Genomic DNA, 23,569 nt, shown 5'->3' with positions numbered 1-23,569 from the left:
CTCGGTATTTCGAAAAACTTGGACTCTCTATAATCACTCGAAAAAAACTTCCTTTAATAATATAGACTAGATTTAATGCTCGGGCGATGCCCTGGCCATTTTGTAATAATCTATGTTTAATATCTAATAATACTAAAGGCTCTGTTATTTTGCATTTAATTTTGCTAAACTGAACATATAGAAGCTAAATTGCAGAGCTTACTTTCTCTAAATCGAATTTATAGGGGCTGGATTGAACTTATAGCTTAACTTATAGAAAAATGGGTATACAAATTGAGCTTTTATGGCCCGACGATGCCCGGACCAATTTGTAATATATTCTATAATATTCTAAGCTCTTGTTATAGGAGCTGAACTAAACCTACATGAGTTTAACTTTTCTAAACTTAACTCATAGAAACTTAACTATTCTCAATTGAGTTTGTAATAAATTAACTGAATTGAATTTAGGGAGATTGACTTTAAGGCCAAAAAAACATGGCATAACTACTACAATTTTGCCACTAGTTTAAATCTAAGTCCGATCGCAAGTGATTAAATTGGATGACATAATTTTTAACATAAAACTCAGAGTTTGAATTTATAGAACGGTAATAACGGTATAGTTAATCTAAAAGGTGTAGACCTCTTACCCATAGCACAATTTTGCCACTCTTATGGTTAAAGAATCATAACAAAATAAAATACTCCAAAATTATGTAGTCCTCATTTTCCTATTTTTTCCCATTTGCTTTTTTAAGGACAAAATATTCGAACTTTGACCGCAAATAAGTTGGAGCATAAAAAATATAAAGTTGTAAAATAAAAACATTTACACATATTATCAATGCATCTTTCACTTTAAAAAATTCCGACCAAAAAATGTAACACATAGATGTCAAAAATGCGGTCAAAGTTTCATCTTGATGACCGTAATAAATCAAATGGGAAGAAAATAGAAAAATGGAGGAAGTATTACAATTTTACATAAAACTATTGTAAAACGGATCCAAGCATTATGTTTGTTATCTCGACGTTTCTATTATTAAAAGTGTACGTATAATTAACAACTTACATTTCGTCTCACTAATAGTGAATACTTAATTAATCTTATACTCCATTTACTCTTAATTTCTATAAAAATGCATAAGTTAAATAATAAACCATTCCTTATTTATGAGACAAAATAAAATAAGCTAATGGTTTGCTAATCTTGTACGTACATATACTCTATCTAAATCATTCACTGATATCGAGACTATATAATAATATATCAAGTTATACTCCATTTACTCTTAATTTTATAAAAATCATTAATTAATTCACAAGAAAATCCAATAACTAACAAAAGTCCTACTAATACAAATTATACGAACTAAAATCTTATCTCTACTCAAATTCAACTTAAGCATAGTGTCTACATTGTGTTTTATAGAGGATGGACTCTAATAATGCTAGAATATCCAACTTTTAAAAAGAGGTCCCGAAAAATCAACTCTTAGGGGTCGTTTGGTTGCCACCTAAAACAACATAGGCATTGGAAAATCTCATCATTTTGAAAAACATGGGTTGTTTGGTTGCCATAAATTTTGGAAAATGTAGGAATTAGAACTTCCCGGGAACTTACAATGCCTACATGATGTGGGAAGTTGCTTACCTACTCACCCCCTTGGTCATTGGAAGTTCCTGTCGAATTTAATTCCTACCTGAGCAATCAAAGGGATCGTTTGGTTACCCACTAAAAAACACAGGAAGTACAATTCATGTGAATTGCAAAATGGGTAACTTGTTTGGTTACCCCAATTCACATGAATTGGAACTTCCCATGAATTCTAATTCCTCCATAATGGAGGAAGTTGCTTACCTAGGTCCCCCTAGGTAAGTGGGAATGCCCACATGAATTGCAATTCATATATGCAACCAAACAACATTTTCTAATTCACATGAATTCTAACTTCATGTGATCTTTCACTTCCTAGGCAATGGAAATTCCTGCATGCAACCAAACGACTCCAAATACTTTTCCGAAATTCACCCGAATTGGATGAGGGAACTTAATTCCCATGAATTGTAGGTTCCTAGGAAAATTAAGTTCCTTGATCAACCAAACAACTCCTTAGTTGCATTAAAAATAGTGTGTGTAGTATTTTGGAAATGTGATTTTTATAAAATCAAGCATTTTCTTTTCAAAAACAATGATAAGGTTCTAAAATTCCACCAACTTAAAACCAAAGTAGATTGATTAGCTTAAGGACTTCAATAGTATCTCACTTGGTACAGGAGACGATTTAATTTAATTAATAAGTAGAGTCCAATTTTCATGATTTACTTTTGAACGTGTGAAAGAGTCCAATAATAATTATTAAATGAGAAACCCTAATATGTAAAGTACATGGTTATGAGATTAAGATCTATAAGAAACTCCAATTTTAATTTAATGAATTAGTTATTAGAATTCATTAGAATTGTTAATTGTGGGCTTGTGGCTACGAACTTACGATCAATAAACTGCAAGGGTGAAATAAATAACACTCAAAATGTTCATATCAAATGTATATAAACCAAAAATACAAAATATATACTCCAAATATGCATCTCATGTAATTCTTTCATATATTCATTCAAATATACCAAATTTCTCAATCTCCTATCTTTCACGTTACTTTAAATGTATACTCCAACAGTCCAATGTCTAATTTTGTCTAGAAGCGATCTTCATGCATACTCAACAACGATGATATCTGCCATAAAATAAAAAAACATCATGAGATTAAAAAACAATTAATTTAGTATAGAAACACTATTAAACACTATTTTATGTACTAATATATAGAAACACTATTAAACACTATTTCATATATCGACTTATTCTTATGACCATGATAGTAATATTACTTGTACATACATCCTTCAAACAAAGCAATAAAATAAAATGCAAAATAAAATAGTTACAAATCTTAAAAGATGGTAACTAAGAACGGAATTACAAAAACCTTATACCTTTAGTAGTAAATTATCCGAAGACGGGTACCATCTCTAAATTGAACAGTCACATGCCCACATCATATATGCACAATCCAAATTATGCCTGAAAATTTATTGCAAACAATAATTATTAGAGATTGTAACTTCACATCTTGATAACATGCATGATGCTTCTGAGAAAAAACCAATTAGGAATTAAAAAGTCACACAAATATATCAATTTGATTCAATCGGTCATGTGTATATATATTGGTTTTATTTGTACTATTATAAAGTTATTTGAAGTCTATTAGGAGTCTTTTTTTCCTCTTTTACAAAACGTTTAATGTGAAAGTTTGCAAAAGATACTATCTTATCTATTTGTTATGGTTCATTTAATTAATTAATTAACTGAATTTGTAGGATCTAATATTTTTTTTTTGTATTTGACTTGTATAAGGCGTCAGTATGTAATGCCAAAACAAACTTCTTAAAGCTAATCTACAATATCTTCTTATTTACTCTAGTATTTCACGAAAATTGGAGACTCTGTAATTACTCGAAAAAAGCTTCCTTTTATATATATATACTAGATTTAACACCCGTGCGATGCACGGGCCTGTTGGTAGAGTCTTATGTTATATTTTTAATTATACTATAAAGTATAAACGCTACTTCCTCCGATTCTTAATTGTTCTCAACTGAACTTATAAGAGCTGAGCTGAGGCTTAAAGGGATTGACTTAAGTCCATAAAAATATGATCTAACTAAGCTGAACAACTTGAACTTATAAAAACTGAATATTTATATTTAAGCCTCATGTACTAAGAATAATACCTTTTGCACAAATTTTAGATTAAGACTGTCTCACCATAAAACTCCTGTGTGAGACCATCACATACGATAATCATTTTATTGCACCACATGTCAGTGGTGAATAATACCTTTTGCACGAATTTTAGCTTGAGACGATTTCACATCATAAGATGGTCTTTTTCAAAAAGAAAACATTATTTATTGCTGTGAACAAAAGAAATAATTTTTATTCATTTTCTTTATTTCTCATTGTTAAGACTATCAACATTTGGGGATAAGATCTCTTCTACAAACATTACAATACATTGTAAATGAGAACATCAATCTTTAACTCTCGCATTATCAATTCATATGAAAAATATAAGCATTTTTTTAGTATAGAAGTGTATAGGTCAGGTAGAGATCATATGTAACAACATAAGCTGATACATATAGCTTTATGTAATAGTAATTGACAATTCGATTAAATGAACCAATAATTAGACATAAATTTCAAGAGATCAATGATAAATGAACTACAACCATTACAAACAAAAATTGATTCACATTATAAACAACCTGTGCAAGTAAATAATTGTGAGGTTTAACCACTCATGAAATCAATCAATATATATATTAGTGGAGAAACGTCTATCCCATAGAAGTCTACTCTTAGAGCAACTCCAATGGATATCTACAATCTCTTGTAGCTTGGATTTCCGTCTCATCATTTCAAACAACCCTGTTTTTCGACTACAAAAATTGTACCATTAGAGTTGCTCTTAACATCGAAGAGGTGCGTTTTAGCATTAGAATTGAATTTGCTCTCACATCAAACTTATCTATATGGCTTGGGATTAGATTGGATTTACGTAGTCTATGATGGAATTTAATTTCTAAGAAGTAATTTAGGTGCTGTTTGGTCAAACTTAAAAAAGTGCTTTTATAATTGAAAAAGTAGTAGCTTGGCCAAACATGGTAAATTAGAGAGTTTTAAAAGTACTTTTGAGAAGTCAAAAACCGATTATTCACCCCCAAAAGGAGAAGTAGATATTTACTACTTCTACTTCTACTTTTTACCTAAAGAACCAAATAAGTAAACAAAAGTTGTATTAAAGTAGTTGGGCCAAACATATAAATTTTGTGAGAAACCGCTTTTACAAAAGTATGGCCAAACAACTAAAACTTTTCCGAAAAGTAACTTGTGAATAAACCTCTTTTGAAAAGGAAAAGTCATTTTCCATAAGCAAGGCCAAACAGCACCTTAATTAGTCTTACTATAGACGGATATATCTGTCTAGAGTGAAAGACGGGTCAAATATGCTTAATTAAAGTGGTGACATTTTTGGGCCCCATCATACAACTTGTTGCTTGTCTTATTATTAAAGTGAGTTAATATTTGACCCGTCTATAACTATAGACGGATATCTCCCGTTTATAATGAGAATTTGTGGAAATAATTATCATGCATATATGGCCTTATATGGGCTCTTAGTAAACTTCTTTCTTCGTATATGAAGTAATAGACTATTATGAAAGGTATTTAAGTGTGTGTTTGGCCTAGTTTGTAAAAGTGTTTTTAGACTCAAAAACACTTTTTGGCCAAACACATATTTTTCTAAAAGTTAAACAAAATTTCTCAAAAGCTAAAAATCCATATTTTTGCCCATAGAAATAGAAGCAACTATTTGTTGTTTCTGCTTTTGAAAAACACTTTTGAAAAATTAAGCTTTAAAAACAAAAACTCATTTTTGAGAATTAAGGCCAAACATGCTCTAAGTGAAAAATAAACAAATAATTAGGACGGAGGAAGTACAAAGAGCAAACGACAATTATGTTGTTGGGTTGAGTCGTACAACTCTAATCTCACTCCTTAAACTCTGGACGTCAATATTCAATAGTAGATATTAGTAATATCTAATATATTTTGATCAATTTAAAATTACGATACACTAATATATTTTGATCAATTTAAAATTACGATACACTCTTTGTATATGAAGTAATAGACTCAACCCAACAACATAATAATAATGGAAAAGCGTTTAATAATGGAAAAGCGTACTAAATTTTAATAATGGAAAAGCGTTTTTACATACAAATAGATAATGCCTCCTAATCCTGCTTAACTAAATCTATAGTTCATGAATTACGTAGTCGTCAAATTCATATAAACGTGTGTAGAGTTTCCTACGCAATGAAGGTAGTACGGAGTAATATTTTAGTAACATCTAATAAAATTGGGTATAGTATAATCAGTAAAGATTATCTGTCTTATTTTTGTGTTCCATTCCGTGTCCCGCTCCATTTATCTTCAGCTATGAACGACAAAATAAAATCATCATATATAATTGATCTGTTTTCTTGTTGTAAACTCTTCAAAAAATGATACTCCACAATATGTGACCCAATAAAAAAAGAGAATAATATACATACTTCGATCCATGAGATTAATTATATTCATAAAAAAACTATATAGTAGACCAACACATAAAAATTGAAGTTAATCTCCGTGGCAACTTTGAGGGGGAAATTTATCTGAATATTTGTCCATAACTAAAGACTTGTAAAAGTAATGGCTTATTGATCACATACCTTCTCCCGTAGAATTAATTAAAGATATGTTTTAAGCACAAATTACAAAGCCTTGTTACACACTCAATTTAATATTATACCTGAAATTTCAACAAAATTACACGCACTATGAATCGATTAGTGTAATAAGCAAACATGGTATTAATACAATAATTAATATACACATCAATATCACAAAACAAAAACATTCAGCATATAGGAAAAACAAATCTGAAAATCTAAAGGAGAAATAAGATGTCGTTTGGTTTGTAAATTACGGAGTATAAGGGCTAGGTTTTTATATTGGATACAAACCTTATATACTTTGTATTCGTTTAAGTATTTAAGTGCTAATATAAGACCTCTAACAACCAATGAGTGATTCCTAATATCATTCATTCACTTGTCTCACGAGCAAATTCTAATTTTTAGTATGTTGGACAACTTCAAAACATTATCTTTAATTAAATTTAACTATTAATTTATTTAGTAGTTCGTAAAAGTTGAGACTCTAATTGTATTTTATGAAAGTTGGAGACTTTGTAATCGCTCGAAAAAAGCTTCCTTTAATATAGATAGATATATTGATTAAACATAAAGCATTATTATTTTTTAAATATACAGATCTGATATTCTCTAATGATGTGAGGAATTTTTAAAGAGAATTTTTTTATTATTCTTAGCAACTTTTTTAATTATATAAAGAAATTAAACATAATGCATTATTATTATTATAAGTACTTTGTTATATTATTTTATTACATTTTGTAATTTATTTGATAATAATTTTGTACTTTATATAATTTTTATGTTTTGAAAAATATCTATATATATATATATAAAACTGGGTTGAAACGCTGTGGATGCGCCACGTGTCAACCCAGCATTAAATACAAGTATTAATTACAGCTGAACATTAAATATAAACATAATAAATGCTGTATAAATCTCAGCAAAATATTAATTATAATTTAATAAATTTTATTATAAAATTACATTAAATAATTACGGTGATTTGATTCTAAATTTATTAAAAAACTATTTTGATAAAAATTCTAAAATGTAAATAATTACGTTCATTGCGAAAAATGCTTCAAATAGAGTATAATTTTCGTTATATTTATTGAAATATTTTTTATTTGTAGAGATGACTAAAGTGAGTGTCTCATAATGTTTATTTTTACGTACAAAGATATTTTGAAAAAGTTATAAAACTTAGACCATTAAATATTAAGAAAAATATATTTGGAAGAGTCGTTGTATTTCTTAAAAACATAACTTAAAGAAAATTACTACGAGGTAAGTTTTTATATGAGAATGAAAAAAACAATATTGCGAGAAATTGAATACTTATGAGATTTTGATAGGTTTAAATAGTGTGATAACGAGTATTTGTATGAGTATGTATGTACACAGTGATCGCGAGTGCATTTGAATAATAAAAACAAAAGTAATGATTATTAAATAATATATATTGTACTATAAAGGACATGAAAAAATAGAAAAAACGTTACATTTTACTTTAATATCTTCAATTAAATCATATATACGTCATGTATAAATATTGATTATGACTATCTAAATATTACTATTAGGTAAATATTTTACATGTTATCTTTTAATTACTTGAAATTAAACCTAAAAAAATATTATTTGAGAAAGTTTAACCTATTTTATTTACAGGTAAACTCTAAAGCATCATTTATATATGGTTGTTTTAAAATACAAAAGATGCAATTCTTATAGAATAGATATGTTTGACACATAATAATTAATACATGCAAGACACACTCAAAACATTTGAATAAGTTGAGTTTGAACTCTATATGTTTGATAGATATATATCACACGTTATATATAAAAAACTAAAAATTACATAAAGCTATATTCACATCATTTTGAACAAATATTAATTGATTTAGAACATAACGAATCGTGAAATGATATAATTTGAGAACTTAATGTTGATTGTTGCATTATTTGATTAAATTTTATTTTAATTAATACTCCCTCCTATTCGCTATAATGTTCCTCTTTGTCTTTGGCATGATACTTAAGGAATACTATTAAAAATGAATAAAGGACATTGGTGGGGTTGGTGATAGGAGAGACTCGAGAGAGGAATGAATTATTAGGAGTTAAATAAGGAGTTGTGAGGCCAAAATATTAAGGAAAGTAATAAAATAGGAGTAACAGAGTTGTGTGGGGTTTGGTGATAGGAGAGAAAGAAGAATAAAATAAGAGTAAAAGTTACCAAAAAAAGAAAGGGGAACATTACTTCAATAATCCATTTCGGGAAAAAGGGAACATTATAGCGAATAGGAGGGTGTATGATATTTGATTAGTCACAAAATAATTTGTAAAACGCTGATCATGTATAATTAATTATCACTTATTAGTTTTAATTAAAATTGTATGTATTTTATTTTATAACTTTGAAGTTAAACCTAAAAATATTAAATTTGAGAAAAATTAGTTTATTTTTATTTATAAGTAAAAATATTAAAGTTCATATATAAATTATGTTATTTTTCTTCAATTATAATAATAAAATTTTAAAACAAGCCGCGCGAAGCGCGGGATACTACCTAGTAATATGTATAATTTAGGTTGTATAATGTAATGTGTACTTTATATGATATTTAATTGGAAATTTTATATGCATACCTTAAACCAAAAAACAATAAGCAGTTGAAGTTAAATTGCATGAGAAATCACAATTAAATCTAAACAAATATGATGTAATGAGGTCCACATTTAGAAAAGTCTTTGTATTCCCTAAATTCAAAGGGCCAATTAGAAGAGCTTAAAAAACTCATCTTTTATACTATGTAGATATTATTACTCTGTTTCCTATAAACAATTAAGGAATATTTTTACTAATATAAACCAACGTTAAATCTTTTCAAAAAAATAAAATAAACCAACGTTAATTAACAATAACAAAATCGGTACGCAAGCTTGTTGTGCTCACTTTATTATCTCAATCATTTGTTTACCTTTAATAAAAATAACTGGATAAACAAATAATTGGAAGAGAGAAAGGGAATACAGTCACCCTTTAAGATAAGCCGCTTATTTATTTTACTTTGGCCTATTTCTTATTTTAGCCCGGTTAGTTGGATATATATATATATATATATATATGACTTATATAAGGCATGACCGTCGATTCTATAAAAAAAATGATTTCTATTTTGTTCGATAACACCTCATGAATGTTATTTATTACCAAGTACCTTCTAACAAATCTTAAAATTAAAGAAAAATTTATGCACAACTGATGGACTAAAATAATAATAATAATAAAAATATCTCCATTGACTCGTGGATAGACCTGTCAAAATATGACCCGACTTGTAAACACGAACTGATCCGACTTGGTTTTATAAGGTAAAAACTCGTAAATCTTGACTCGTGACCCGAACCCGAAATGACCCGTTATTTTAGAGTCGAAACCCGACCCGATAGGTCAAAGATAAATTAAGAATATTATTAAAATATTAATATTTTGATATTCTATTTGAAATAATAAACATAATAAATATTATTTTACTATTGTTTTTTAAAAATTAATTTAAAAGTCAATTTTACATAACTTTTTATCATTAAGTAATAAAATAATTTTTAATATAATGAATATAATAATACTATTTATATTAAATATGATTTAATTTGTAGAAAGTATGTCTTTTCGGCTGAAAAATGATAAAATAAAAGACGTCTTAAACTTTTCTCTAACCTATATTCTGACCCTAACCCGACCCGAGACCCGTATAACCCACCCGTAATCGACCCAACCTGTATGACCCGACTCGGAACCCAAAACGTTTGACAGGTCTACTCGTGGATAAGTGGTAACAAACTAACACCTAAAGTGCGATAATTATGGATAAGCTATAAAAAATCAACCCACAAAAAATCAACCCACAAATACCTATTCAACCACCGCCTAATCAAAACACTAACCACATACACCCTGAGCCACCACAGTCTGCGCCCAAGCTTCGGCGCCATGTCCCCCTCCTTCCAACCTCTCGGAGTCCTTCTGGCGCGCCTTCGCTTTCTGGTCTTACCCACCCAACCACATCTCCTACTCCATCCCCATCGCCGCCCACTTTCTATCGCGCCGCCCTTACAAACTCCCTCCTAGAAAACCTGATCGGCTGATCCCCCCACCTAACAAAACCCAACCTTCTCCACCTTGTGATGTTTCGATTTCTGCGCCCTCCATCAACCTTCCCCCGCAAGTCCTCCTTTCAATTAGATAGAAATGGGAAAAATCCCTAATTGTGAAGCTTACTGAGAAATCCTTTGATTCAAATCACCTCTCCTCCTCCCTCCGCTCTCTTTGGAAGATCAACCACCAGCTCCGGCTTATTGGCCTGGGGAAAGGTTATTATGCCTGTTCTATTGAGAAGAGTGACGATCTTGAGGCGATTAAGGCAAACGGTCCGTGGTTTATTCACGGTCACTACTTGCATGTCCAATCTTGGACCCCTAATTTTCAAGCATCTTAGGCTAAAATTCTCTCGGTTCTAACTTGGATCATCTTGCCGGAGCTGCCGCTTGAATATCACAGACTGGATGTCCTTCGCGCCATTGGAAATTCCCTGGGAGGTTTCATTAAATATGTTTCTAATGGGTTAAGCAGGAACAATGCTCGATTTGCCCGTATTTCAATTCATCTCGACCAGACCAAGCCGCTGCCAGACTGTGTTTGGATTGGACCATTCCGTCAAGAAATCAAGTTGGGTGATGCTTCCCCCTTTTGTTTTAAGTGCCAAAGCCATTGCACAGGTTTGTGTCTGAATAAAGCTCCCACCCCTGAATTCAAACCTTTGCCAAAGAAGTCAACAAACACCATTTTAGACCCTGTTAAACTGCCAACCCCTGCCAATCCTTCTACTTTTGCGAATTCTAAGGAAAATTCTTGGACTATGGTCCCTTACAAAAAGACTGTTGAGGTCCCACTTGCATTACCCCCTTCTTGCCTTAACACATCAACTGTCAGTGTCCTTCCCTCTTTTAAGCCTTCCCTGACTACTCTTCTTTCTTCTATTATAACCCCACTTTTTGCTTTTACCTCTGACACCTTTCACCTCTCCCCGTCCTTTTTACCATTTATCCCTCCCTCTTCTACAAAAATACCACCACACCAAAAAAACTCACCGGAAAAAACCCAAAAAAATAACCTTTCTACTAACAATGCCCCTCCACCGCGATATGATCCTTTCCCACACAACCATCCCCTCCTCCTCCAGGCGCCCTCTGCCCCTGTTTTGACAGCCACCCTCCGACCAGGACCTGACCCGGCCAACCCACGTGGTGGTCTTCCACCCAAATGTGACTCCCGAGATCTTCTTCTAACCCCCTCTCTTAACCTTCCCGGAACTCCTCCTAAACAAAGAAACTCTCATATTCGAACATTGCCTCGCCTCGCCTCAAGTAAGCGTCCCTCTTATCCGAGCCATTATGCTCAACCCGTCCTCACCACCCCCTTCCTGCCTGAACATATGTCGGGTAGACCCCCACCTGAGCCACGGTTGTGTGGCCCCAGCTCACCTTCCCGACCTCTCCGACCTCCAAAGAATCCCGCCAGTTCTTCTTTGCTTCCTCATGTGGCCCCTTCAGACAACTCCTTCCCCTCATCGCCTGACCGTTGTCCCAGAGTCCCTGGAGTTCATCATCGACCCGGTCCCAATCCTCCCTCGATTGCGAAGAATCTTTTCATTGACCTTAACCTCCACGGATCTCTGGACCGCGAGCTACTCCAACACAGTGCTCCCATTTCGAACCACAATTCCGATGAGGGAGTTAAAAATAATGATAAGCTGGGACTTGAAGATGGAGACAAATCGAAGGGAACTTCTGATGACTCTGTCTGGAATAAGCAGGAAAATATTCAGTGCTTGGTTAAACAGAGAGCTAGACGTAGTGGACGACGGGGATGTGAAGATACCCAGTATCTGAACCTTCCAAAAACCACCCGATGATGATCGGACTATAACGTGTTTTTTATATGCGTGCGTGGATTGGCTATACATGAGACGGTTTAATGCAATACTCTAATATGAAAAATGATTTCAAAAGTTTTCTAACTTCATTTGCATTAAAATAACACTATTTAGAGTTAAAACCGTCTTCGGACCCAAAATCGACTCAGAAACCCCCAACTCGAGTCAAACTGAGTCAACCCGAGTCAACCCAAATCCCGAATGTCAAAAATAATGCCATGAATATCATGTCATTTCCATTAAAATGACCCTAATTAGAGTCAAAACCGACACCGGGCCAAAAATGACTCAGAAACCCCGCAACTCGAGTCAACCTGAGTCAAACCAAATCTAAAATGTAGAAAATAATGACATGAATGTCTTATCATGTCATTTCCATCAAAATTACCCTAATTAGAGTCAAAACCGACACCGAGCCAAAAACCGACTCGAAATTCAAATCCCGACTCACACGGGTCAAACCCGAGTCAAGCACACAAAACACTTACCCCAAGTAACACCAAAATCATCTTATTATATGCCCATATTGTTACACAACATCTCATTTCAATACCACAAACCAAAAAATGGATGGAGAATTGGCCACGTCCAAATTGAAAAGGACAATACACCCATTTCCATCACAAGGTAGCTCGCCCCTCTTTAGGGTGTCTGCTTAGCCAATAAGCAAACACAACCGACCTACCTCCCCACATTTATCGATAAATACCAACCTTCACACACCAAAAAACTCACGCGAGAGTCCGCCCCCTCCCTCTCTCTTAAACTTCTAGACTCGACTTCCTAAGTCACAAAATCGACACGTGTTTAAGACCTACCAATCGTAAACACAACCCTTACACATATTGTTTGGTACCGTCGCCGTGCATTCGACCGAGCCATTTGACCAACTCAATTTATCAATCAACATGTTTTAGTTAACATATTTTCAAAACAAAATCCTTTTTTAAGGCACCTTTTTAAACTTCTTTGATCGCGATTAGTCACAACAAGAAAACCGTCTCTAAAGTCGTCTACTTCACAAACATCAATATACGTAAGTTTGAGGGTGTAAATATCTCATTTATTTCATGTCTCTACTATTTTTATGAGTTTATGAGCATGACCAATGCATAACACGATTCAAAATTAGGTTAGACGAGCCAAAACCGAGTTTTGGCCTAAGACAGAATCCCCTTGCTATGCAAAGAGGCTCGCGCCTCAATGGGGTGTCCAGGTCAGACTCAAACGTGTTTGAGTTCGTCTTTCCTTCAACACTTTCTTTTATTTTTACTTCTTTACTTTTACGGTTTTTACCATTTTAATTCATCTTTATGACAAATATTTTGACCATTACAAAAATCATCCTTGGTTCCTTATACCATGATGGTTTATTCCGTGACTCGATGATATTATGGTTAATTACATTTTAGTGGGTATTTTAACGCCCTTTTCTTTTATTTACCATTTTTCTCATTTATTTACATTTGCAAACATATTAGTCATAATTCATAATCATCCTTGGTTCTTTATACCATGTCGGTTTAATCCGAGTACGATGACAAACTTGACTAGTTACAAAGAAATGAACTTAACATATTTAGTTCAAATCAAACATTTTACATTTTTATTTGTAAACTATACTTTTCAAACTTGCAAATCCGACAACGAATGTTATTAACATAATAGTAATTATTCCGAGTCACGCAAATCATACATGCAAATTATTTAAACACAAATACGGTTTTAAACAACCTTTTTAACAACCAGGAGGAACCTCTTGGCTCGCCCCATGGCTCGCGCCCCAAGAGCCTGCCTATTTCCAACTTTCAAAACCTGGGCAGAGCCCCTTCCCTTGCCAATAGGCTCGCGCCCTAATGGGACTGCCTGACACTATTGTGTCTCATTTTGGTACTTGTCTAGGACGATCCCGATTACGGTTAACCCGAAAACGTGACGGATCAGATTGACGAGTTTTCTTTTATACTTTATCTTTTAAACGCACTTTTTCAAATAAATGAATCGTGTTAAGCATCATAACCCGAATTTGGTAAATGGATGTTTAATTTCCATTTTCATATGCAAATCAATCTAAATCCAACCCAACATCAATTAATTGATATTTGGATTAACAAACCGACTTAGGAAATTCTCACAGGTTAGGTTAAAACTTTTGGATGTGCATTCGTGCATTTACACCGCTTTTATCAAATTTTGCACTTAAACAAGCACGACCGATCAGTAGAGGCCGCTAACGCGGGCGGGATTGGGTGTCCGATTAAAGGGCTTCCCAATACGTACCCTCACCTCTTACTCAGAAAATTTGGATAGTGGATGACCTTATCCAGGGCGTACGAGAGTCATTTTAGGCATAGAATGTTAAAAGGGGGACGAGTCCTTATCTTTAGTACCTATGTCAAACACCGCTTTTTGCCTTGGTTGAGCTTGGTATAAAGTGGATTCGAACGGGTTCCAAGCATCCCACAAATGCTTGGTGGCGACTCCGAACATCTCAAACATCGTTTCGAGATATTTGTCGAGACGAAACCGACCGATCTAAAGTGATCCGGTCGAATGCATTTTTACGCCGCCGAGGGTAGCTTTCAAAAGACCGTTGCATGTCCACAGATTGGCTTGGCGTGCAGGTGGCCCGTGACTACGGACCGGCAGGCGGCATCGCGCCCGCAGACCGACCTGTGTCCCATGTCCACAGATTGGCGACTCCGCTGGGGATAACTAGGACACTTGTGTCTTTGTGATCCTTAGAGGTGAAACTCGAACGAGGTCGTGTTTAAAGTGCATTAATTGATATTACGGTCATAAGTCGGGTTCCTTGTCTGGGCCCAAAACCTAACCCTTTTCGACCAATTGGCTCGTCTCGTCAGTGTGAGTTTTCTTACCCCCGCGTTTCGAATCCCGATTGAGTCAAGCATACCGTTAAAGTTACACATTTCTGTTTCGTCCAAGAGCTTTCATCACCTTCAAGCACGAGGCTAGGGCACCCGCCTTACACATTTTGTTTGGATTGGTATCCCTCTCGAAAATCGGGGTTTGATTACTTGGCCTGTAACCCACCCTTATTAAGCCAAAACCCGTGTCAACATTATGCATAATATAATGAACTGCGAGTGCTTATGTGTTATGTGATCATAATTCATAAGTTCTTCCGTGTAATTTCAAACTTTCAAAACACATTTTGCGCCGTTATAATGGCCGTTTCAAACCTCGGTCTTTCGCCGACCGTTGCCCACCTTTTATGCTGTCGTAATGACGATTTCCAACCTAGTTTTTTTACAACCATTCCAAAAACACGCCTTTTTAGGCTGTCGTAATGACAATTTTCAAATCCAGTTTTCTAAAACCATTTCAATCACCTTCTTATGCCGTTGTAATGACGACTTCAAACCTTGGTTTTCACAAACCATTTGAAAATACCCTTTTACGTTGTCATAATGGCCGTTTTAAACCTCGGTCTGTCGTCGACCATTGCATTCTCAAAGCGCCCTTTGAAGTCGTCGTAATGACGAATTCTACCCTCGAATTTTCAAAATTCGGAATCAATTTTCAAGCAAAAACGTTTTCAAACCGTCGTAATGACGATTTAAACCCGTGCAACTTTCCAAATTTCAAATCTCGTTTTCTAAGTCAAATTTGGCTTTTCTAAGGCCTCGTAATGACGTTTTCAATTCTCACACTTTTCGATTTGTATACCGCCTCTCAAAGGTTAAAACGGTTTTCTAACCCGTCGTAATGACGAATTCAATCCTCACAATTTCCAAAATCAAATCTTCGAAAACAAATTTAACCGTTTTCAAATTTCAAATCCAATTTCAAATCATTTGAAAACAACTTTAATCGTTTTCAAATTTTAAATTCAAACTCAATCTTTGAAAACAAGTTTAACCGTTTTCAAATTTCAAATCCAATTTCAAATCATTTGAAAACAATTTTAACCGTTTTCAAATTTCAAATTCAAACACAATCTTTGAAAACAAGTTTAACCGTTTTCAAATTTCAAATCCAATTTCAAATCATTTGAAAACAACTTTAACTGTTTTCAAATTTCAAATTCAAAGTCAATCTTTGAAAACAAATTTAACCGTTTTCAAATTTCAATTCAAAATCAAATCTTTGAAAACAAATTTAACCGTTTTCAAATTTCAAATTCAAACTCAATCTTTGAAAACAAATTTAATCGTTTTCAAATTTCAAATTCAAAATCAAATCATTTGAAAACAAATTTAACCGTTTTCAAATTTCAATTCAAAAATCAAATCTTATTAACCGTTTTCAAATTTCAAATCCAATTTCGAACCATTTGAAAACAAATTTAACCGTTTTCAAATTTCAATTCAAAATCAAATCTTTGAAAACAAATTTAACCGTTTTCAGATTTCAAATCAAAACTAAATCTTTGAAAACAAATATAACCGTTTTCAAATTTTCAACCCAATTTTAAATCCTTTGAAAACAAATTTAACCGTTTTCATGGCCATTGTGACGACGATTCCAAAATATTCAATTCTCAATTTTCAAATCCGTAATTCGGAATTTCAAAGACCGTCTTCGGAAATAAGAAATTGTTTTCAGAGCCGCCGCAATCTCAAACTCAAACCGTCTTTTGAAAACAAACTTAAGACAACTCTTCAACTGATCGACTTTCGGAGATCCCTACTCTTCGGAAACCATCCATAAAACGACAAATGAACCTTTTTGAAAATTTCGATTTTCGAAAATTTCAGTCCAGCTTTCCGATTCAGCCTCGAGTCGATTAGAGTCCAATCGATTTCAAGTTGAGTCGTCTAGATAACGTCGAATCTCCGCCGAAGTTAGTACCTATCTTCTGGTCCAGGTCGTGTCGCCTAATTGTCGAGACATCGTCAATGGCATTAGGAGAGTCAAAACGTCTCGGGTATTAAACCTGTCTTTCCCTTACATTACGGGTCAAAGGTCAAGTTTGTGTACATGTCTTGACGGCGTTACTCAAAGAACAAACCTCCAAATCTCTTGAAGTCGTCTGCCTAGGCATCACTATGCCAAAGTTGACACTCGAGTCTAAGTTCAAAGTTGTGCACCAAGAGTTCAAACATAAGAGGTCATTCACGATCTTTAACGAACTCGTAACCTTGTCACACTGTCGCGTCTTCACGACATAACTGCCTTTTATACATATGTGTCGCACTTGCCTATGTTTGTGCAATACCCAGCCAAGACAATGCTATCGTTATGCCAAATAGGAATCCCTTGGGTGCCGTCGATCGCGAACCAAAAACTCAAGAAGCCAATCAATTTGCATCCGCCATGACTTCTGCTGAAATCAACAACATGGTCCTTCGACTGCTACCGTGGAAATCTTGAGCACTCGTCTCTCCCAAGTTGAGGACAAAATGATAACCGAGAATTTTCCCTCTTCTGATTTTGAGCAAAGGGTTAAGCTCCTTGAAAGACGGCTAGTTGCCAACGACAAAACCAAGCCTACTTGGGAGGCTACCAAAGCCAGACGACCTCATAGGTCCTTCCCTGATCTGGGTATGCCTTTACCAAGAAAGCGAGGTCGAAGATGGGACGGAAAACTATTTTGTCAATATCACTAAGGTCGCGGACATGACACCGAAATGTGTCTCCCCCTAAAAGGCGCCATCCTTGATATGATCGAAAAGGGCGAGTTACCATTACCTCCCTCAGCAAACAACAAAAACAACCATCTTGAAAACCCTATTGAGCACAGTCACGAATCTTTCCTAGACTGCTCTCACCTCATATCTCCTGACGATGAGAAAATTCATGCAACTGATGAGGATGGCATACAAAGCGCTATTATGATGCTTTCTGTCTCCATCAACAACATATTCTCAAAGTTGCAAGTTGTTATCGATGACTTGAACACCCGGATGGCTAATTTGGAGAAGAGGTTTGGTAGTACCGAAAATGAACTTGACCATCAAGGAAACCAACCCTTGGTTCACCAACCAACAAATGTAGAAAATAATGACATGAATGTCTTATCATGTCATTTCCATCAAAATTACCCTAATTAGAGTCAAAACCGACACCGAGCCAAAAACCGACTCGAAATTCAAATCCCGACTCACACGGGTCAAACCCGAGTCAAGCACACAAAACACTTACCCCAAGTAACACCAAAATCATCTTATTAGATGCCCATATTGTTACAAAACATCTCATTTCAATACCACAAACCAAAAAATGGATGGAGAATTGGCCACGTCCAAATTGAAAAGGACAATACACCCATTTCCATCACAAGGTAGCTCGCCCCTCTTTAGGGTGTCTGCTTAGCTTCTAAGCAAACACAACCGACCTACCTCCCCACATTTATCGATAAATACCAACCTTCACACACCAAAAAACTCACGCGAGAGTCCGCCCCCTCCCTCTCTCTTAAACTTCTAGACTCGACTTCCTAAGTCACAAAATCGACACGTGTTTATGACCTACCAATCGTAAACACAACCCTTACACATATTGTTTGGTACCGTCGCCGTGCATTCGACCGAGCCATTTGACCAACTCAATTTATCAATCAACATGTTTTAGTTAACATATTTTCAAAACAAAATCCTTTTTTAAGGCACCTTTTTAAACTTCTTTGATCGCGATTAGTCACAACAAGAAAACCGTCTCTAAAGTCGTCTACTTCACAAACATCAATATACGTAAGTTTGAGGGTGTAAATATCTCATTTATTTCATGTCTCTACTATTTTTATGAGTTTATGAGCATGACCAATGCATAACACGATTCAAAATTAGGTTAGACGAGCCAAAACCGAGTTTTGGCCTAAGACAGAATCCCCTTGCTATGCAAAGAGGCTCGCGCCTCAATGGGGTGTCCAGGTCAGACTCAAACGTGTTTGAGTTCGTCTTTCCTTAAACACTTTCTTTTATTTTTACTTCTTTACTTTTACGGTTTTTACCATTTTAATTCATCTTTATGACAAATATTTTGACCATTACAAAAATCATCCTTGGTTCCTTATACCATGATGGTTTATTCCGTGACTCGATGATATTATGGTTAATTACATTTTAGTGGGTATTTTAACGCCCTTTTATTTTATTTACCATTTTTCTCATTTATTTACATTTGCAAACATATTAGTCATAATTCATAATCATCCTTGGTTCTTTATACCATGTCGGTTTAATCCGAGTACGATGACAAACTTGACTAGTTACAAAGAAATGAACTTAACATATTTAGTTCAAATCAAACATTTTACATTTTTATTTGTAAACTATACTTTTCAAACTTGCAAATCCGACAACGAATGTTATTAACATAATAGTAATTATTCCGAGTCACGCAAATCATACATGCAAATTATTTAAACACAAATACGGTTTTAAACAACCTTTTTAACAACCAGGAGGCACCTCTTGGCTCGCCCCATGGCTCGCGCCCCAAGAGCCTGCCTATTTCCAACTTTCAAAACCTGGGCAGAGCCCCTTCCCTCGCCAATAGGCTCGCGCCCTAATGGGGCTGCCTGACACTATTGTGTCTCATTTTGGTACTTGTCTAGGACGATCCCGATTACGGTTAACCCGAAAACGTGACGGATCAGATTGACGAGTTTTCTTTTATACTTTATCTTTTAAACGCACTTTTTCAAATAAATGAATCGTGTTAAGCATCATAACCCGAATTTGGTAAATGGATGTTTAATTTCCATTTTCATATGCAAATCAATCTAAATCCAACCCAACATCAATTAATTGATATTTGGATTAACAAACCGACTTAGGAAATTCTCACAGGTTAGGTTAAAACTTTTGGATGTGCATTCGTGCATTTACACCGCTTTTATCAAATTTTGCACTTAAACAAGCACGACCGATCAGTAGAGGCCGCTAACGCGGGCGGGATTGGGTGTCCGATTAAAGGGCTTCCCAATACGTACCCTCACCTCTTACTCAGAAAATTTGGATAGTGGATGACCTTATCCAGGGCGTACGAGAGTCATTTTAGGCATAGAATGTTAAAAGGGGGACGAGTCCTTATCTTTAGTACCTATGTCAAACACCGCTTTTTGCCTTGGTTGAGCTTGGTATAAAGTGGATTCGAACGGGTTCCAAGCATCCCACAAATGCTTGGTGGCGACTCCGAACATCTCAAACATCGTTTCGAGATATTTGTCGAGACGAAACCGACCGATCTAAAGTGATCCGGTCGAATGCATTTTTACGCCGCCGAGGGTAGCTTTCAAAAGACCGTTGCATGTCCACAGATTGGCTTGGCGTGCAGGTGGCCCGTGACTACGGACCGGCAGGCGGCATCGCGCCCGCAGACCGACCTGTGTCCCATGTCCACAGATTGGCGACTCCGCTGGGGATAACTAGGACACTTGTGTCTTTGTGATCCTTAGAGGTGAAACTCGAACGAGGTCGTGTTTAAAGTGCATTAATTGATATTACGGTCATAAGTCGGGTTCCTTGTCTGGGCCCACAACCTAACCCTTTTCGACCAATTGGCTCGTCTCGTCAGTGTGAGTTTTCTTACCCCCGCGTTTCGAATCCCGATTGAGTCAAGCATACCGTTAAAGTTACACATTTCTGTTTCGTCCAAGAGCTTTCATCACCTTCAAGCACGAGGCTAGGGCACCCGCCTTACGCATTTTGTTTGGATTGGTATCCCTCTCAAAAATCGGGGTTTGATTACTTGGCCTGTAACCCACCCTTATTAAGCCAAAACCCGTGTCAACATTATGCATAATATAATGAACTGCGAGTGCTTATGTGTTATGTGATCATAATTCATAAGTTCTTCCGTGTAATTTCAAACTTTCAAAACACATTTTGCGCCGTTATAATGGCCGTTTCAAACCTCGGTCTTTCGCCGACCGTTGCCCACCTTTTATGCTGTCGTAATGACGCTTTCTAACCTAGTTTTTTACAACCATTCCAAAAACACGCCTTTTTAGGCTGTCGTAATGACAATTTTCAAATCCAGTTTTCTAAAACCATTTCAATCACCTTCTTATGCCGTTGTAATGACGACTTCAAACCTTGGTTTTCACAAACCATTTGAAAATACCCTTTTACGTTGTCATAATGGCCGTTTTAAACCTCGGTCTGTCGTCGACCATTGCATTCTCAAAGCGCCCTTTGAAGTCGTCGTAATGACGAATTCTACCCTCGAATTTTCAAAATTCGGAATCAATTTTCAAGCAAAAACGTTTTCAAACCGTCGTAATGACGATTTCAACCCGTGCAACTTTCCAAATTTCAAATCTCGTTTTCTAAGTCAAATTTGGCTTTTCTAAGGCCTCGTAATGACGTTTTCAATTCTCACACTTTTCGATTTGTATACCGCCTCTCAAAGGTTAAAACGGTTTTCTAACCCGTCGTAATGACGAATTCAATCCTCACAATTTCCAAAATCAAATCTTCGAAAACAAATTTAACCGTTTTCAAATTTCAAATCCAATTTCAAATCATTTGAAAACAACTTTAATCGTTTTCAAATTTTAAATTCAAACTCAATCTTTGAAAACAAGTTTAACCGTTTTCAAATTTCAAATCCAATTTCAAATCATTTGAAAACAATTTTAACCGTTTTCAAATTTCAAATTCAAACACAATCTTTGAAAACAAGTTTAACCGTTTTCAAATTTCAAATCCAATTTCAAATCATTTGAAAACAACTTTAACTGTTTTTAAATTTCAAATTCAAAGTCAATCTTTGAAAACAAATTTAACCGTTTTCAAATTTCAATTCAAAATCAAATCTTTGAAAACAAATTTAACCGTTTTCAAATTTCAAATTCAAACTCAATCTTTGAAAACAAATTTAATCGTTTTCAAATTTCAAATTCAAAATCAAATCATTTGAAAACAAATTTAACCGTTTTCAAATTTCAATTCAAAAATCAAATCTTAGTAACCGTTTTCAAATTTCAAATCCAATTTCAAACCATTTGAAAACAAATTTAACCGTTTTCAAATTTCAATTCAAAATCAAATCTTTGAAAACAAATTTAACCGTTTTCAGATTTCAAATCAAAACTAAATCTTTGAAAACAAATATAACCGTTTTCAAATTTTCAACCCAATTTTAAATCCTTTGAAAACAAATTTAACCGTTTTCATGGCCATTGTGACGACGATTCCAAAATATTCAATTCTCAATTTTCAAATCCGTAATTCGGAATTTCAAAGACCGTCTTCGGAAATAAGAAATTGTTTTCAGAGCCGCCGCAATCTCAAACTCAAACCGTCTTTTGAAAACAAACTTAAGACAACTCTTCAACTGATCGACTTTCGGAGATCCCTACTCTTCGGAAACCATCCATAAAACGACAAATGAACCTTTTTGAAAATTTCGATTTTCGAAAATTTCAGTCCAGCTTTCCGATTCAGCCTCGAGTCGATTAGAGTCCAATAGATTTCAAGTTGAGTCGTCTAGATAACGTCGAATCTCCGCCGAAGTTAGTACCTATCTTCTGGTCCAGGTCGTGTCGCCTAATTGTCGAGACATCGTCAATGGCATTAGGAGAGTCAAAACGTCTCGGGTATTAAACCCGTCTTTCCCTTACATTACGGGTCAAAGGTCAAGTTTGTGTACATGTCTTGACGGCGTTACTCCAGCAACAAACCTCCAAATCTCTTCAGAAGTCGTCTGTCTAGGCATCACTATGCCAAAGTTGACACTCGAGTCTAAGTTCAAAGTTGTGCACCAAGAGTTCAAACATAAGAGGTCATTCACGATCTTTAACGAACTCGTAACCTTGTCACACTGTCGCGTCTTCACGACATAACTGCCTTTTATACATATGTGTCGCACTTGCCTATGTTTGTGCAATACCCAGCCAAGACAATGCTATCGTTATGCCAAATAGGAATCCCTTGGGTGCCGTCGATCGCGAACCAAAAACTCAAGAAGCCAATCAATTTGCATCCGCCATGACTTCTGCTGAAATCAACAACATGGTCCTTCGACTGCTACCGTGGAAATCTTGAGCACTCGTCTCTCCCAAGTTGAGGACAAAATGATAACCGAGAATTTTCCCTCTTCTGATTTTGAGCAAAGGGTTAAGCTCCTTGAAAGACGGCTAGTTGCCAACGACAAAACCAAGCCTACTTGGGAGGCTACCAAAGCCAGACGACCTCATAGGTCCTTCCCTGATCTGGGTATGCCTTTACCAAGAAAGCGAGGTCGAAGATGGGACGGAAAACTATTTTGTCAATATCACTAAGGTCGCGGACATGACACCGAAATGTGTCTCCCCCTAAAAGGCGCCA

The 23,569-nt window shown here is 35.1% G+C and overlaps 1 long non-coding RNA gene across 1 annotated transcript; it reads right to left on the bottom strand.

The window, feature by feature from the left end:
* Positions 1 to 2,496: 2,496 nt before the first annotated feature.
* LOC141632707 (uncharacterized) lies at positions 2,497 to 3,161 on the bottom strand. Its single transcript, XR_012537817.1, has 2 exons — positions 2,980 to 3,161; positions 2,497 to 2,720 (listed from the first exon to the last, which is right to left on the bottom strand). It is a non-coding gene; the product is annotated as an uncharacterized LOC141632707 (long non-coding RNA).
* Positions 3,162 to 23,569: the final 20,408 nt, after the last annotated feature.

This window comes from Silene latifolia, chromosome Y, assembly GCF_048544455.1.
Source record: "Silene latifolia isolate original U9 population chromosome Y, ASM4854445v1, whole genome shotgun sequence".
Lineage (NCBI taxonomy): Eukaryota > Viridiplantae > Streptophyta > Magnoliopsida > Caryophyllales > Caryophyllaceae > Silene > Silene latifolia.
Note: the sequence above shows the minus strand (reverse complement) of the source record. Positions and strands in the feature narration are given on the sequence as shown.